Genomic DNA, 16,925 nt, shown 5'->3' with positions numbered 1-16,925 from the left:
GTTCTGGACACACCCACCCGGAGGAAATGATCTTGTCTATTCATCCTATCCATGCCTCTCATGATGTAATAAAGGTCACCTCTCAGCCTCCAACGCAAAAGGAACAAAATCCCAGCCTATACTTATATCTCAAAACCTCCTGTCTCCGTCACATCATTTTAAATACTTTTGTCCCCTTCTCAGTTTATAACATTCTTCCAATAGCAGGACACAAGAATTGCTTCAAATGTGGCCTGATCATTCTCTTGAAGAGCCAGAACTTGATGTGCTAATTCATATAATCAATTCTCTGACCGATGGAAGACAGATTGCCTTATGCCTTATTCACTGTCCTGTCAATCTGCGACTCGACTTTCACGGAACTCTGTACCTGGACCCTGGATTTCCCTGTTTGGCAACACTCCCCAGCGCGCTACCATTTTCTGAAAAAATCCTACACTCGTTTGTCTAACAAAATGCAACATCTCACATTTATGTGCATGAAGATCCATCAGCCAATCCTCAGCCCACTTGTCAAGTAGATCAAGATATCTTTGTACCCTAAGATAGCCTTCTTCACTGTCCATCATAACTCCAATTTTGGGGGTTTCATCTCAAAATTACTATCCACGGTTCCAATATTCTCATCCAAACCATTTACAAAAACAATGAACAACAGCAGCCTGGTCCTTCTGGCACAACGCTGGACACAGGCCTCCAATTGGAACAGTAAATATCTCCCAGCACACTCTGTCTCCTACAGTCAAGTCAGTTTTGTGTCTAATTGGATAGATGTCCCTGATCTCCTGTGATCTCACCTTATCAAACGGACTTCCATGTGGAACCTTGTTGGGCCTCACTAAGGTCCACGTAGACAACGTATGTTGCTTTACATTCATCTATCTTCCTGATCACCTCTTCAAAACCTCCAATCTAGTTTGTGAGACATGGATTCCCAGACATAAAGCCGTGCTGAATATCCGTAATCAGTCCTTGCCTTTCCAAATGCATGTAAATCCTGCCTCTCAGAATGTCCTACAAACTCTTCTCCACCCTTGACATCAAACTCACTTGTCTGTAGTTCCCTGGGTTTTCTTTGCAGCCAAATTACAAATAATGTAACAACATTAGCTGTCTTCCTGTACTCCAGGACCCCATCCGTGGCTGTCAATGACACACATAAGAAAGTCAAGAGAACTGCAGATTTCGTAAACCAGAAACTAAGACAGAAATGTGCTGGAAATGCTCTGCAGATCTGGCAGCATCTGTGCAGAGAAATCCGAGTTAATGTGTTACAACACGGGGGAAACCTTGCCCCCTCCCCTACCATCTCCACCACCCAGCGCTAATTTAAACTTGAAACACAGAAAAGATTTAACCCATGCTGTAATGTGTAAAAATTCAGAAGGCCAATAACCATCCTAAAGGTCAATATTTAAAGCAAAAATTAACATTTTTTTAATAAGTCTGTGAGAGGCAATTTCGGTTCAAACTTTAAAATGTGCTTGGACCACAGGCTGATTTACAATAAAAGACAAAACTTTTGCTTCTTTTCAAAAACATTTTGTATACTCAAGAGTAGGATAATTTAAATTGTGCAAATGCTGACACTTTGTGAGCAGAGTGACTTCTTTTCTAAAACATTAGACTTTTGCTTCTTTTCTAAAACATTTTGTATACTCAAAAGTAGGATAGTTGAAATTGTGCAAAATGCTGACAATTTGTGAGCAGAGTAAAAACAAACAGGTCCTTGATTGATGAAACCATTAACACAGGCAGGGAAGAATGAGTCCTTGACTGATAAGACTGCAGGATAGAAAAACGACTCGAGAGACATCTGCTACAGATTGATACAGAGACATCTGCTACAGATTGATAAGACCGCTAGCACAGACAGAGAAGAATAAGTCTTTGACTGATAAGACTACAGGGTAAAAAAAAACAACAACTCTGGGGACATTGGAGACATTTGTTGCAGACTTTGTGATAAGGGTGCAAATTGGAGAATAATGATGGTTTAAGAATGTGAACCTGATGGCTCGTTAGAGCCAAGGAGGGGAGGGACTTGTGCTGTATATAATGAGAAACTTTGTAAGCCTCGGCGCGCCTTTTTCTCAGAAGGGTGCCCAACTCTGCAGACTTGCTAATAAAACTTTGTTTTCCTGAATTTGTCCAGAGTGATTATTAAGAAGCGATTTTCGTTTCTAACAAACTTGGGGGCTCGTCCGATCAACACTCCGGCCGCGGGGGGAGCTGAGGAAGTACATCGGAGAAGGTGCAACCTGCCGAGTTCGGCAGTCCCTGATTCCTTGTTTGTCGCCCCGCGCGGCTTGAGCGAGTGATATCCGGAAGGCTCAGGAAAACAAATGAGGGATGTGGCCGAGGCAGTGGGGACGGTTAACGATCGAGTAATTTCGGTGCACCGAACCCAGGTAAGAAAAAACTTGCGGGGACCGTGTTTCCGGAGGCCTGGGGACCTACGGGGTGCCTGTGGATTTTTCTACAGAGACGTGGGACTCAGGTATCTAGAGGCCGGGGCTCGCCTGTGAGGGATTTTGCAGAGACCGTGTTTGAGGAGGAACGTGTACCTACAGGGTGCCTGTGATCTGTGTCACAGAGACGTAGGACACAGGAATCCAAAGACCGGGGGTGCCTGCAAAGGAACCTGGGCGATCACGGGACTGAAGGTCCGGGAATTGGCTAAATTGTGATCGATTATCACGGGATAATACGAAAAATACGAAGTCCTCGGCAATGGGAAATAAGGGATCCAAGGCGAATAAGGGAAGGGTAGGCTTAAACAGGGACAATGATCACATACCCCGGGGTACCTGACGATAGTCCGTTAGGAAGAATGTTAAATAATTGGAATCAGGGTAGGAGAAAAGGAAAATCTAGAAGGAAGATGGTAAAATACTGTCAAAAGTGGTCCCAGAAACCTATTCAGGGCGACTCAGTGTGGTGGCCTAGATTCGGTACTGACGAAAACTGGGTCCGGCAAGCTCTCATTTTGTATGTCAATTCGAAACCTAATGATAATCTGGAAGAAAGTGATTATGCCTTTTGTTGGCTACCGGTTACGATATCTTGCAAAATGCAGGTAACTAATGAAGACTCGAAAAGGCAGAAAGAATGGGAAACTTTAGATCACTTACCGCCGCCCTACGTGACCCCGTCTGCCCCACAAAATGTTCCTTCGGGTGACGACGATTCAGGGGAAGGAGAAGAAAATGGGGAGGAATCACAGGCTACCTCAGGGGTACAGACCAGATCTCAAGCTGGAAGGAGTCACAGACAAAACCCTGTCTCGATTGCAAGAATGAATCCACTCCGTGAAGTGCCCATGGGGGGCGAGGAAGGAGGGACGGGATATGTGAACGTTCCCTTGACGAGTACTGATGTATGGAATTTCAGGAGGGAGATGAAGGGTCTACTAGAGGACCCCATGGGACTAGCTGAACAATTGGATCAGTTCCTGGGTCCGAATACTTACACGTGGGAAGAGATGTGTTCCATCATGAAAACATTGTTCTCTAGCCAGGAGCGACAGATGATACGACAAGCTGCGCTCTTGGTCTGGGAGAGAGAGGGGAGAGAAGGAGGGGAGCAGAAGTTTCCCCTCACCGACCCCGCGTGCGATAAGAACACGGAGGAAGGACGGCGCAACATGAGAGACATGCGGGAATATTGGATAAAAGGAATAAGGCAGGCAGCCCCGAAGGGGCACAATTTTACCAAGGCCTTTGGGAATCATCAAAACCCGGAGGAAACCCCTACGGACTTCCTAGACAGAATTAGGAAAAATTTGCAGCAGTTCGCTGGGGTGGACCCTGAGACGGACGTGGGGCAACAACTCATACGGGTCGAGTTTGTATCAAAAGCCTGGCCGGACATACGAAAGAAGTTAGAGAAAATGGATGATTGGGATAGTAAATCTCTAAGTGAACTACTACGGGAGGCGCAAAAGGTGTTTGTGAGAAGGGACGATGAGAAGCAAAAGAAGGCGACAAAGATAATGATGCAGACGGTGCAACAAGTGACAGCTGGAAGGAAGGAAAAGGGCGAGCCGTGGCAGGAACAGGAAAGGGGAGAGTCGTGGCAAGAGCAGAGGAAAAGAGGACCATGGCCGGAACAAAGGAAGGGTGGAGGAACGCGAGACCGCGACAGGGAAACGAGGAGGATACTCAGATGTTACTACTGTAATGAAGAGGGACATTTTAAACGGGAGTGCCCCCGCTACAAGCGGGAGGTGCGGTCGTACGCCCTGATGGAGGAAGATTAGGGGGGTCGGGGGTTCCTACCCTTGGGGCAAAAGGACTATCGACAGGAACCCCTGGTAAACTTGAAAGTAGGGCCCCAAGGGTCGGAGATCACATTTATGGTGGACTCGGGAGCCGAAAGATCAAGTATAATCCAAATACCCCCCGGCACCCGAGCAGGAGGAACAGTTATGGGGTTATCTGGAATTGGAGGAAAGACATTGCAAATTCCAGTGGTGGAGGACGTGGAAATTGGGTATGAAAACAGAACTACTAAACGAGACCTCCTTCTACTGCCATCGGCGGGGTTTAATTTGTTAGGAAGAGACTTGCAGGTCAAACTAGGGATCGGAACGGTACCAAATAACGGGGAAATGGTGGTAAGGTTGTTCGCCCTCACCAAAGAAGATGATCAACAAATAGACCCCGAAGTATGGTACCGAGAGGGGAACAGAGGGGGCCTAAACATCAAACCTCTCCAAATCACCATGTTACCAGGAAGAGGCCCGGTAAGAAGGAAACAGTACCCGATTGCTATGGAAGGACGGGAAGGGTTACAACCTGTGATAGAAAGATTAATCACAGATGGACTACTGGAGGAATGCATGTCCCCTTTCAATACTCCAACACTCCCTGTGAGGAAGCTGGATGGGACATATAGGCTGGTGCAAGACTTGCGGGGGTTGAATGAAGTAGTCCAGGCTAGATACCCGGTGGTACCCAATTCCTACACGTTAATGAGTAAAATTTCCCCCGAACATGAATGGTTCAGCGTGATAGATCTGAAGGATGCCTTCTGGAGTTGCCCCCTGGACAAAGAAAGTCGGAACCTTTTTGCATTTGAATGGGAGAATCCCTTCACAGGACGAAAGCGACAGTTAAGATGGACGGTCTTGCCGCAGGGAGTCACGGAGTCACCCAACTTGTTTGGACAAATACTGGAGCAGATCTTAGGAGGATTTCAGTGTAACACAGGGAATCAATTGCTCCAATATGTCGATGATCTCTTACTCTCAGGACCAAGAGAAGAGGAGGTACGAGCACACACCGTTGCCCCGCTGAACTTCCTGGGGAAACAGGGCCTAAGCGTCTCCAGGACAAAACTCCAGTTTGTGGAGCAAGAAGTAAGATATCTGGGCCATCAAGTCAGTAAGGGGCATCGCCGTATCACGCCGGAACGAATATCAGGGATTACGGGTATGCCAATACCCAGGGCGAAGAAGGAAATCAGACAATTCCTGGGGCTAGTAGGATATTGCCGGATATGGATTGAAAGTTACACCACTTTAGTAAAAGTTTTGTACGAAAAACTGGGACAAGAAGGACAAAAGGTGGACTGGTCAGATGAGGAGGAGCAGCGATTTAATATTATTAAAAGTAAACTGATCCGAGCTCCGGTATTGGCTTTACCCACCCTGAAGGAACCGTTCCAGTTATATGTCAATAGCGCCGGCGGAATTGCCCAGGGTGTGCTTACCCAGCTGCGGTCAGGGAAACGTCAGCCGGTTGCATTTTTGTCAAAAATGTTAGACCCTGTGTCATGTGGATGGACGACCTGTATATAGGCAGTGGCAGCTACGGCAATGTTAGTCGAAGAGGCCCGGAAACTTACCTTTGGAGGAAGAATCACAGTATACTCCCGACATTCGGTTAGTGCCATACTGGCTCAGAAGGCTCACCGCTGGTTAACAGACTCTCGCATCCTGAAGTATGAGACGATTTTGATGACCGGGGACGATCTCAATTTTGCAAAAGATCTCAGTTGCAACCCAGCCCAGTTTCTATACGGACGTCCTGCAGATGGGGAACAGGAGCATGATTGTGTGGAATTTGTAGACTTGCAGACCAAGAGCCGAGAGGACCTGCAAGAAGCCCCGCGGGGTGAAGGACAGGAACTGTACATCGATGGGTCCTCCCGGTGCATCAGTGGGGTACGGTACAGTGGCTATGCTGTCATAGATGGTTCAATGAAACAGACGATCGAGTCCGGACGACTGCCCAGGAAGTGGTCAGCCCAATCCTGTGAGTTGTACGCCCTCCAGAGGGCCATGAAGTTGTTGGAAGGGAAAGTGGGGACCAGATATACTGACTCAAAGTATGCATACGGAATCGTTCATACTTTTGGGAAAATCTGGAAAGAGCGAGGATTGATAACTTCCCGGGGAAAAGAATTAGCTCACGAACAAATGATCAGCCTAACGTTGGAAGCCCTGGCGTTACCTACGGAACTCGCAGTAGTCCATGTACCCGGCCACCAGAAGGGGTCGACACCGGAAGCGGTGGGAAACCGGCTGGCAGATGAGGAAGCCAAGCGGGCAGCGGTCGAAAAATCCGTCCAATTGTTAACGTTAATACCGTTGAGGGAAGGGCTCGCTAAACAACCCGTCTTCACCCAGGGGGAGATTGATAAAATGGATCAATTGGGTGCCCGGCTAGATACTAACGGGAAGTGGACGGTTCCTGATGGGAGACAAGTACTGAACAAACAGATCACCCGGGGTATTCTGCACCGAATACACCATCAGACCCACTGGGGGGTGCAAGCCATGTGTGACACGATCCTGAGAGACTATGTATGCAGGGGGATATACACATTAGCCCAACAAGAGGTAGTCGGATGCCCCACTTGCCGGCGTATTAACCAGAAAGCCATGCGTTCTATGCCAGCCGGTGGTCAGCCCCTCGCAATTAGGCCATTCCAGAGGATCCAAGTCGACTTTACAGAATTACCCCCAGTACAGAGATGGAAATATCTGCTAGTAATAGTAGACCATTTCACTCACTGGGTAGAGGCTTTCCCAACTGCCAAAGACGATGCACCAACCGTGGCCCGACTATTGTTAGAGAACATAATCCCGAGATATGTCATAATGGAATCTATCGACTCCGACTGCGGGACGCATTTTATTTCTAAGCTACACTATTTGATCTGTACTGCCCTGGGTATCCAAGGGAAATTCCATGCACCGTGGCATCCTCAGAGTTCGGGTCGGGTTGAGAGAATGAATGGCACGCTCAAGACCCAATTGACTAAGCTGGTGTTAGAAACTAAGTTACCTTGGCCGAAGTGCCTGCCCATTGCCCTATTGAGGATACGTACGGCACCTCGCCGGGATGTCGGGGTTTCCCCCTATGAAATGCTGTTCGGATTACCATATTGGAGTAAGGTTGATGGATGTCCCACTCTACAAGGGGGAGATGTATTTGTCAGAAACTATTTACTGGCCTTATACCGTTCTTTTGCAGAACTCCGGAGGAAAGGTCTCCAGGCTCAGACTCCAACGTCGACTTCCTCTTGCATAAGATGGAGCCTGGAGATTGGGTACTTGTTAAGACCTGGAAGGCCGAAAAGCTCCAGCCGCGGTGGGAAGGACCGTTCCTGGTTCTGTTAACAACTGAAGCAGCTGTTCGGACGAAAGAGAAGGGGTGGGTCCACGCATCAAGGATAAAGGGGCCTGTTCCGTCTGAAGGAGAAAGCACTTGGACATGCGGGCAAGGGGACAAGCCGTTGGTGGTAAAACTGAAAAGACAGCGATAATGAACTCTACTTGGACTGTATTGGTGGGGATATTGATCAGTTTACTCCTGTATGTGGGGGAGGGTGAGGGGAGATGTGACAAATGTCGGACTACAGTAAGGCTCGGGATTCGAATCTATTCGGGATCATTTGTGTCCCACTCCCATGTGGACGATTGGTGTTACGATGTGAGTGCACGACACGAATGTTGGGAGGGTGGAAGACCCTATTATCAGCTGTATAATAAAGGATACGGTGGCAAAATCCGTGGATGCCCTATAAATGACCGCTGGGTGTGTATTAGCAAAACTGGGAGGTGGGGCCTATCCTCCGGGTTGCTCAGGGAGCAGGTTGACAGAGTCAAGGAGACCAAGATACAGAACACTGATCGGGGGTTGGGGAAAGAGCAAGACCGTCAGGGAACGGTCGTACTCTCTAAAGTGCCATCTGTATACGAAGAGGTAGAAGAAAAGATTGAGCTCCCTGATGTTACACAAAACCTGTTTATTGATCTCACCTCTAGAATAGCCACTGTTTTAAATGTTAGCAATTGCTGGGTTTGTGGGGGGCCGCATATGTTGGAACAATGGCCGTGGACTGGTCAAAGCTTAGACATAGGGGAATTGCTGCAAACCACTTGGACTCATGTCAACGAAAGGAAAAGCCAGGAGTGGAGACTGACAAACAGCCCTGAGCGCCAGTTCTGTATTGAAGGCAAGGGGACCGTGGAGGTAGGGATTAGTCCCTGTCAGAATGTATTGGATGCGACCACGCGAGTATGGTGGCCTGAGGATATTACTTGGTACATTGCAAACTGAGGTCATGGAAATTGCGTTCCATTACGTACTGATTCCTCCTCTGACGAGCTGGGGGCTGATTACTGGAATTGCAGTGGTCCTGGTCCTTATGAGGGCGTCCCTGGTGGAAAGGAGCTGTGGGATGACGTTGTGAGGCAGGGAGGGCCTGCTCCAGATGGCCTATTTTGGATATGCGGTAATCAGGCATACTCCAAACTGCCCGTGGGATGGGCTGGGGTATGCTTCCTGGGTCTAATACGACCTGCGTTGTTCCTATTACCCCGGGAGGAAGGCGACGATTTGGGAATTAAACTCTTTGACTCCCTCCGTAGGTCGCCAAGGGATATCCAAGTCGGTGATTGGGGGGATGAGTGGCCGCCGGCCCGGATTATTGCATACTACGGGCCAGCGACATGGGCACAGGACGGATCATGGGGATACCGTACTCCTATCTATATGTTAAATCGTATTATCAGGCTCCAAGCAGTCGTAGAGGTTATTACTAACCGGACTGCCCTGGCCGTGGAGTTGCTGGCTAAGCAGCAGGATCAGATGAGGGCTGCTATATATCAAAACCGACTTGCCTTGGATTATCTGTTGGCCTCGGAGGGGGGCGTGTGCGGGAAATTTAACCTGACTAACTGCTGTCTAGAAATTGACGATAATGGTAAAGCGGTTTTGAAAATTTCTGATGAAATTCGGAAATTGGCCCATGTGCCAGTACAATCTTGGCGTCCTCTTAGTGGCATCGGATGGTTGGATGGTCTCCTAGGTGGTAGTTGGTGGCGCACGACGTTGCTGGTAGTTGGGGGGGGGGGGGCGTGATGCTTCTCCTCATATTACTCTGCCTAACCCCTGTATTCAGTTTTTAATTCAGAAAAATATTTCCCAACTCCAGGCAGTGGCGGTTCCACAACATGGGACGCGGGAACTAAAGGTGATGTTGCTGCGAAAGACCAAGGATTTCCTGGGCCCTTGAGGAGGGGGGGCTTGTCTTGGTCAGGCACATCTTAAAAAGAGAAAGGGTGGAATTGTGAGAGGCAATTTCGGTTCAAACTTTAAGATGTGCCTGGACCACAGGCTGATTTATAATAAAAGACAAAACTTTTGCTTCTTTTCTAAAACATTTTGTATACTCAAAAGTAGGATAGTTTAAATTGTGCAAAATGCTGACAATTTGTGAGCAGAGTGACTTATTTTCAAAACATTAGACTTTTGCTTCTTTTCTAAAACATTTTGTATACTCAAAAGTAGGATAGTTTAAATTGTGCAAAATGCTGACAATTTGTGAGCAGAGTAAAAACAAACAGGTCCTTGATTGATGAAACCATTAACACAGGCAGGGAAGAATGAGTCCTTGACTGATAAGACTGCAGGATAGAAAAACGACTCGAGAGACATCTGCTACAGATTGATACAGAGACATCTGCTACAGATTGATAAGACCGCTAGCACAGACAGAGAAGAACAAGTCTTTGACTGATAAGGCTACAGGGTGAAAAAAACAACAACTCTGGAGACATTGGAGACATTTGTTGCAGACTTTGTGATAAGGGTGCAAATTGGAGAATAATGATGGTTTAAGAATGTGAACCTCATGGCTCGTTAGAGCCAAGGAGGGGAGGGACTTGTGCTGTATATAATGAGAAACTTTGTAAGCCTCGGCGCGCCTTTTTCTCAGAAGGGTGCCCAACTCTGCAGACTTGCTAATAAAACTTTGTTTTCCTGAATTTGTCTAGAGCGATTATTAAGAAGCGATTTTCGTTTCTAACAAAGTCTAACAGGGAATAATTAACTAACAACTTTTTGCAACTCCTTTCTCTGACCTATCTTTTATTTACTCTTCTACAATACTGGTCCGATAATCCCCCCACCCCACCCATCCCCAATTAAGATATACCAAAACATTCAAATTTCAGAACCAGCCAGCTGTCGAATATTCTCTTTTTATCGTCCTCTGTCTTCGCTTCTTCTCCTTAGAGTTTCTGTGTCGCAGGTCATTGATAAACAAAGGTACATTTCGGAGAGCTATTCTCCGGGCAGTCTGCCGATGTTGGTGGCGTGGCAATTCTCCCCTAACTGGTCAATTTTCTTTTCAGCTTTCTATCCCAAATCATCGGGTAATTTCCTTTTTTATATAATATTGCCAAATGCCAAATTTAAACTCGATTGTAGTTTAGCTTCTTGGGACATAATTTAAATGGATTGATCAAATTTGATTTTATTTTTTGTCTCAGAGCAACCCAGGTACTGCAAGCTGCTGGACCACATGTCACATTGTAAATTTTCCAGAACTCTCTGTGCTTGTAAATCCTTCAACTCTCTTAAAGTTACAATACCCTTTACACATTCATAACCCCTTCTCTCTCAAAAAAGAACAATCATAATGAAAATACGGTCTCATTTGTTTTTCTATTCTTTCAACACATTACCATAACATGCAGATAACCTAAATCTAAGTTCACCTTAACTTCTTCCCCTTTACCTATATTTAACATTGGATAATTACAAATCTCGTCTAATCTTTATCAGTTAAATCTGTGAGAACGCATCTGACATTACATACTTACGACACGCTACGTGTACGATTTTTAAATTAAAAGTCTGTAACATAAGACTCCAATGAAATAGTCTTTAAAGCTTTCAAAGAATCTCAGCAGATCGGGGTCCGTGTACACAACCATCTCCAACACTCTGTTTGTGAGTACACATTAAAATGTAATAAGGCTAGTACCAAACTCAATAGTCCTTTCTCAATCGTGGAATATATTCTCTGGTGGATGTTGAGTTTCTTTGAAAAGGACGATCCCATCTCATCACCGTGCAGCACCAACTCCTATGTCACTCACATCGACGGTAACTTTGAAATGTTTTCAAGCGTTTGGTGTTGCTGAGACTGGTTTGGTGCTCAATAATTCTTTTTAATGGTCGAATGCCTCCTGGCATTGTTCTATCATGACATTCTTTCATGTGTTTTTCTTCAGCAAGTCGGTAAACCGTGCTACTACACTGCTGACATTTGGAACAAACTTCCGTAAGAATCTGCTGACTCCGAAGGAGTGAAGCACGTTTTTCTTCGAGGTTGGCTGTGGAAATTCCTTGGTTGCTTTTGTCTTTGCGTTCCATGGGATCAACCTTCCATGACAGATATTTTGTCCCTAGAACATCATGTCTGCTTTCACAAATTGTGTTTTGTTTAATTTTATCAGCAGTTTTGTTTCTCGTATTCGTTCAAAAAGCTCTGCCAACTGTACCAAGTGATCTTTCCAGGACTTAGTAAAGATCACTACATCATCTAAGCAGACTGCACAGTTTATTAATCAGGCTACAACTCTGTTCATGAGTCTTTGGAATGTGTTGGGTGTGTTTGTCATTCCAAAGGGTATCACTTTGAAATGATACAGACCATTTGATGTTACAATTCAGAAATTTCTTTCACTGTCTCTGATAAAGGTACCTGCCACAATCCACTCATTAACTCCAACTTCGTGATGTAACTGACTTGTCCAACTTTCTCGATACAGTCCTTCAATGTCGGTATTGGATATAAGTCTGATTTTGTAACAGTGTCGATCTTCCAATAATCCAAGAAAAATCATTGAGTCCCATCCGGTTTGGGAACTAAGATGATCGTCGAGCTCCACTCACTCGGGCTTGGTTCGATGATGTCCTCATTGAGCATGTACTCCACCTCCTTCTGGACCTGTCTGGCTTTGAGGGATAAAGCCAATATCGATTGTTTTATCGGAACAGTACTCTCTACAACAACTTCATATACAATAGTCCCCACCATATGATTCTAACATAAGTCCTCATATTGCAATAACAAACCTTTCAAATGTGTTCTATGCTCCTGAGACAGATAGTTTACGAATCTATCCCACTGCTCAATGACTTCTAAGTTTTTGACATATTTTGAGGCACATCAAAATCCACGACATTTGGATTTGATTCCTCACTCTGTGGGGGAGTAAATAACACCTGTTTCTCCAATTCTTTCTCTCCTCTACTCTTCAGGAGGGGACCTGCACAGTCATTTATAAGTCACATGAAGTGGTCTTCAAATGTGGGAATTGGCAACAGAGGTGCGAGTTTCATTACTGTCCGTGGCCTGCCTGCCATTTGGCATGAATGACATGTATGCCAAACGTTAACCACATCTTTGTGCATTCCAGATCAATAAAAATGTTTTTGTCCCTTAGCCCGAGTCTTTCGTACCCCTAGGTGACCTCCTACAGGTAAGTCATATGCTACCTGTAAAAACCCCTGTCTCTATGCTACTAGCAACACAATCTGGTGCACCTCAGCACATTTCTCCTCTGCACTAACCTGATGTGATCTCTATTTCTGTCTTAAGGTCTATCCTTCAGAAAATAACCCTCATGAATATCCTCTGCCTCCTTTTCAGAGTACAATTCCACATATATATCTTTTATCGTCTTGTCTGTCTGTTGCAAGTCCCTTAGCCTTTCAGGACAAAACACCTCTGTTTGACCCACTACCTGTTCATGTTTTCCCTGCACCATTACGGCAAACAGGGTGTCCATTAACTGAATCTCAACTCCTTCATCTTTGTCTATAGTTTGTCCTTCGTGCTGTGACTTATAATAGTGGGATCTGGTTACTGCACAGCCTGGGAAAGAACCAGGATATTTCCGATTTAACACTTCCATTTCTTTGTATTCCTTGGGCTTCTCCACAACAAGTGATGTCACTCCCAACTTGGACCCTGCTAAACCCTTCCCAAGAACAAACTGCATTCCTGGATGTGACGGTCTGTCAATCTTTCCCGCTATAACTTCCCCAGTCTTGATTGGGCACTCCAACCTGATCTTACATAGGGAAATGCTAAATTTCTGTCCATCTTTCCCATAAATTAATGCATTCCCGGGTAACAGATCAGAAAGACTGCAAATTCATTCATCTCTTCCTATTATCGACTGGTTAGATCATGTATCTCTCAAAATGGTAACTTCTTGCTCTTCTACCCCTGTTATTTCTGTGTAAACTTTACTCACAGACGCAAATTCTTTATAGAGATCAGGTACCAACTCCATACCCTGCCCCTGCCTAGGCTGTGCACTTTCCTGCAGCTCTTCGGTCTTGTTGGGGTTTCCTTTAAATCTTTCACTAATGCCACTGGCTTAGCTTCGTTTACCACATCTTTACCCACAGTCCTTTTCTTAACTATCAGCACTGTGACCATACATTAACCTCCTTATGTTGGTGAAAACACCTTTTCCCAATGCCCTTCGGAAACCACCGGCACTGGAATTTTCTGTGTCCCACTCATTTACAGTGAAAACACCTGAGGCCATTCACCTCCTTTCCACTCTCTTGGCAGCTTCTTTAACCTGTGGTAAACGCATATGTTGTACTCTTTCCTTTATAGTGTAGCATCTCCCCTTCTCCCAAACTCTATCCCTCAAAGGACAAAATTCTGGCTGGAAGCGCGTCTTATGCAGCAGCATGTATTCATCTATTAATTCTCCTGCCCTTCTCAATTTCTGAACTTTCTTTCCTCCACGTGAATTATTACCATCTCTGGAAATGAGGTTTTAAACTCCTCCAGCAGAATAATCTCCCTTAGAGCCTCATAGGTATTATCTATCTTTAAAGCCTGCACCCATCTATCAAAATGCCTATTTTTAATTCTTTTGAACTCAACATAAGGCTGATCTTGTTTCTTCTTTATGTTTCCGAACTGCTATCTATATGCTTACAGTACCAATTCGTAAGCACATAAAATACCTTGTTTCACGTCTTCATAATCTCTTGACCCCTCAACTGGCAGGGCAGCAAATACCTCACTAACTGTGCCTACCAGCTTAGCCTGAACTACCATTACCCATAAATCCTTTCACCACTCTACCTGCCTAGCCATTTTTTCAAATGAAATAAAGAAGGGTTCAACATCTTTCTCATCAAAATGTGGCAGAACTTTGACATAGTTGTATACATGACTAATGTCCCTTTTACTCTCCAGCCTGTTCACTTGACTTTGCTTGCTAAATCACAACTTCTCAAGTTCAAATTTACTCTCCCTTTGCTCAGCTGAGAACCTTCTCCTCTCTTTTTAATCCCCTTTCTCTCTTCCATCTTGCTTTCTCTTTCTTCTCTCTCTTTCTCTCTCCCTTTGTTTATCTTTAAAACTACATTTTCTTCAATTGTAATTTAAGTTTTTTTCTAAATCTCCTGCACTTGTCTGTTTCTCTGGCACACCTTATTGTTTGAGTAATTTCCTGACAATTTCAGCTTTACTCTTGTTCTTGGTTAAACCCAAATCTAAATTCTTTGCTAATTGTTTGGCCTTTATTTTTCCTTCTAAATGCCTTCGGCAAATGTGAGAATCATCTTAAAACCCCAGAATCTCTTTAACATTTTTTATGAGCCATTTCTCTCACTTTAAATTTAACCAACCACAAGTCACCGAAATTAAACAAAGTGTCTCATCGACTTTTTATTTAAAGCTCTCGGATAATAACATGTAGTGAATTAAATCTGCTGTGCATTTTCATACCCCAAACCCAATAAACTCTGCCCAAATCTCAGACTGGATCTGTCTAAACTTGTTCAAATCGCAGACAAAAAACCCCATACTCTTATGACACAGGGGAAATCCTTCTCCTAATCTGAACCAGCCACAGAGAAAAAAGTGCACCTCATGCTGGAATCTGTTAAATTTCGAGAGGCAAAGATCCATTTACAGAGGTCACTATTAAAAGTAAAGTTAACAATTTTGTTATTTAAGTCCAACAGAGAATATTAAAATGAACAACTATTTAGAACTCGTTTCGTTAAACCTATCTTTTACCTCCCCATCTACAATACTGGTCCGATGAAAGAAACCACCAAGATTAAGATTTGAAAAAAAATACAATCACGTTTCAAATCCAGTCAGACTTGTCAATTCTCCTTTGTAGATTTTTCTCTGTAGATTTTTATCTCGGTTTGCTTTGATGTTCTGCTGTGCAAACGTCTTACAGACAGGTACCTTTCAGAAAGCTCTTCAGCTAGCAGTCAATCGTTGTGGATGCCCTTGGCAGTTCTCTCCGTAAATGTTCAAACTGTACAGTTTTACACCTCAAAACATTGGATTATTTAATTGATTTGGATGTCATCAAATACATTATATTTCAAACTCCATTGGATTTTAGAGTGTTGGGGCATAGTTAAACTGACTGGCCGAATTTGAATTTGATTTTGTACCATGACAACTCAGACTCACTATTTGTTTCACAGTCAAATGTTACGTTTTAACTTTTTTCAGAACAATGTACACCTCTACACCTTCATATCAATATCGTTTGTCAGCCCTATGTAGTTTTCCATGAATTTGATCATCTAAGTTCACATAATAGTTTTTTCAAAATAAGACCCCGCTTTCTCTCATCCTTCCTTTGTCTAAATCCTTCTTTCCAGTTATGATTCCAATTGCTTACAATGTTACTGGTATTCTTCGACAAAGTCATACATTGTGTGTGTTTTGTGAATAATCCTCTGTAATTGAAATGAGATGAACGAATGAGATGCAATCACATTCTCAGATGAAGAAGTAAATGTGCAACTTTTCCGAGCTTTCTGATTTTAAAAAAAGATGCAAAAATCTCCTTTATTCAGGATTGGGAACGTGAACAAATGACGTTCACAGACAGAACAGGAGTAATTCAATAAAGCTTTATTGGGATCATTGAATGACCAAATATTTAGTTTTCTCCTGAGAGTTTAAATTCAGCTTTGTTTCAAGTCTGAGTTGTGTATGTTTTTGTCAATATGCAAATATCATCGGTGATAAAACCACAAGTTGCTGGTAATGCTCAGTGTTTATGGAAGTATCTGCTGTGAGAAAGCAGATTCAACATAGGGTAACAGAATGGGTCTAGGTTGCTTAGTTTTCGCCAATAGTGTTCAACTATGTGCCGGTTAGGTGCATTAGTCAGGGGCAAATGCAGAGTAATCGAGTAGGGGAATGGGTCAGAGCATGTTACATTTCGGAGGGTCAGCGTGGACGTGCTGTGTGAAATGGCCTGTTTTCCCACTGCAGTGATTCTATGATTCTATGAATTCTTCACACAAAGGGCGGTTGGTGCGAGGATCAGGGATGTCTCCGAGCATGTTCTGGGCATACTGAAGGGGGAGGGTGAACAGCCAGCGGTCATGGTACATATTGATACGAATGACATCCTTAAGAGGAGTGAAAGGTCCAGCAAAGAATGTTTAGGAACCGAGACCTGAGTTTAAAAGCAGGATCACCATGGTTGTGTGCGAAATAGAGCCCACTGACTTCAATAACTTCAGTCTGAGACAATATCTGAAGCAGCAGTATCGGTTATTATACTCTTGCAAGAGTGGTGCCTATAAGAGAGGCACACC

Source organism: Chiloscyllium punctatum, chromosome 28, assembly GCF_047496795.1.
Source record: "Chiloscyllium punctatum isolate Juve2018m chromosome 28, sChiPun1.3, whole genome shotgun sequence".
Lineage (NCBI taxonomy): Eukaryota > Metazoa > Chordata > Chondrichthyes > Orectolobiformes > Hemiscylliidae > Chiloscyllium > Chiloscyllium punctatum.
The sequence above is the reverse complement of the archived record's forward strand: the minus strand, read 5'-3'. Positions refer to the sequence as shown.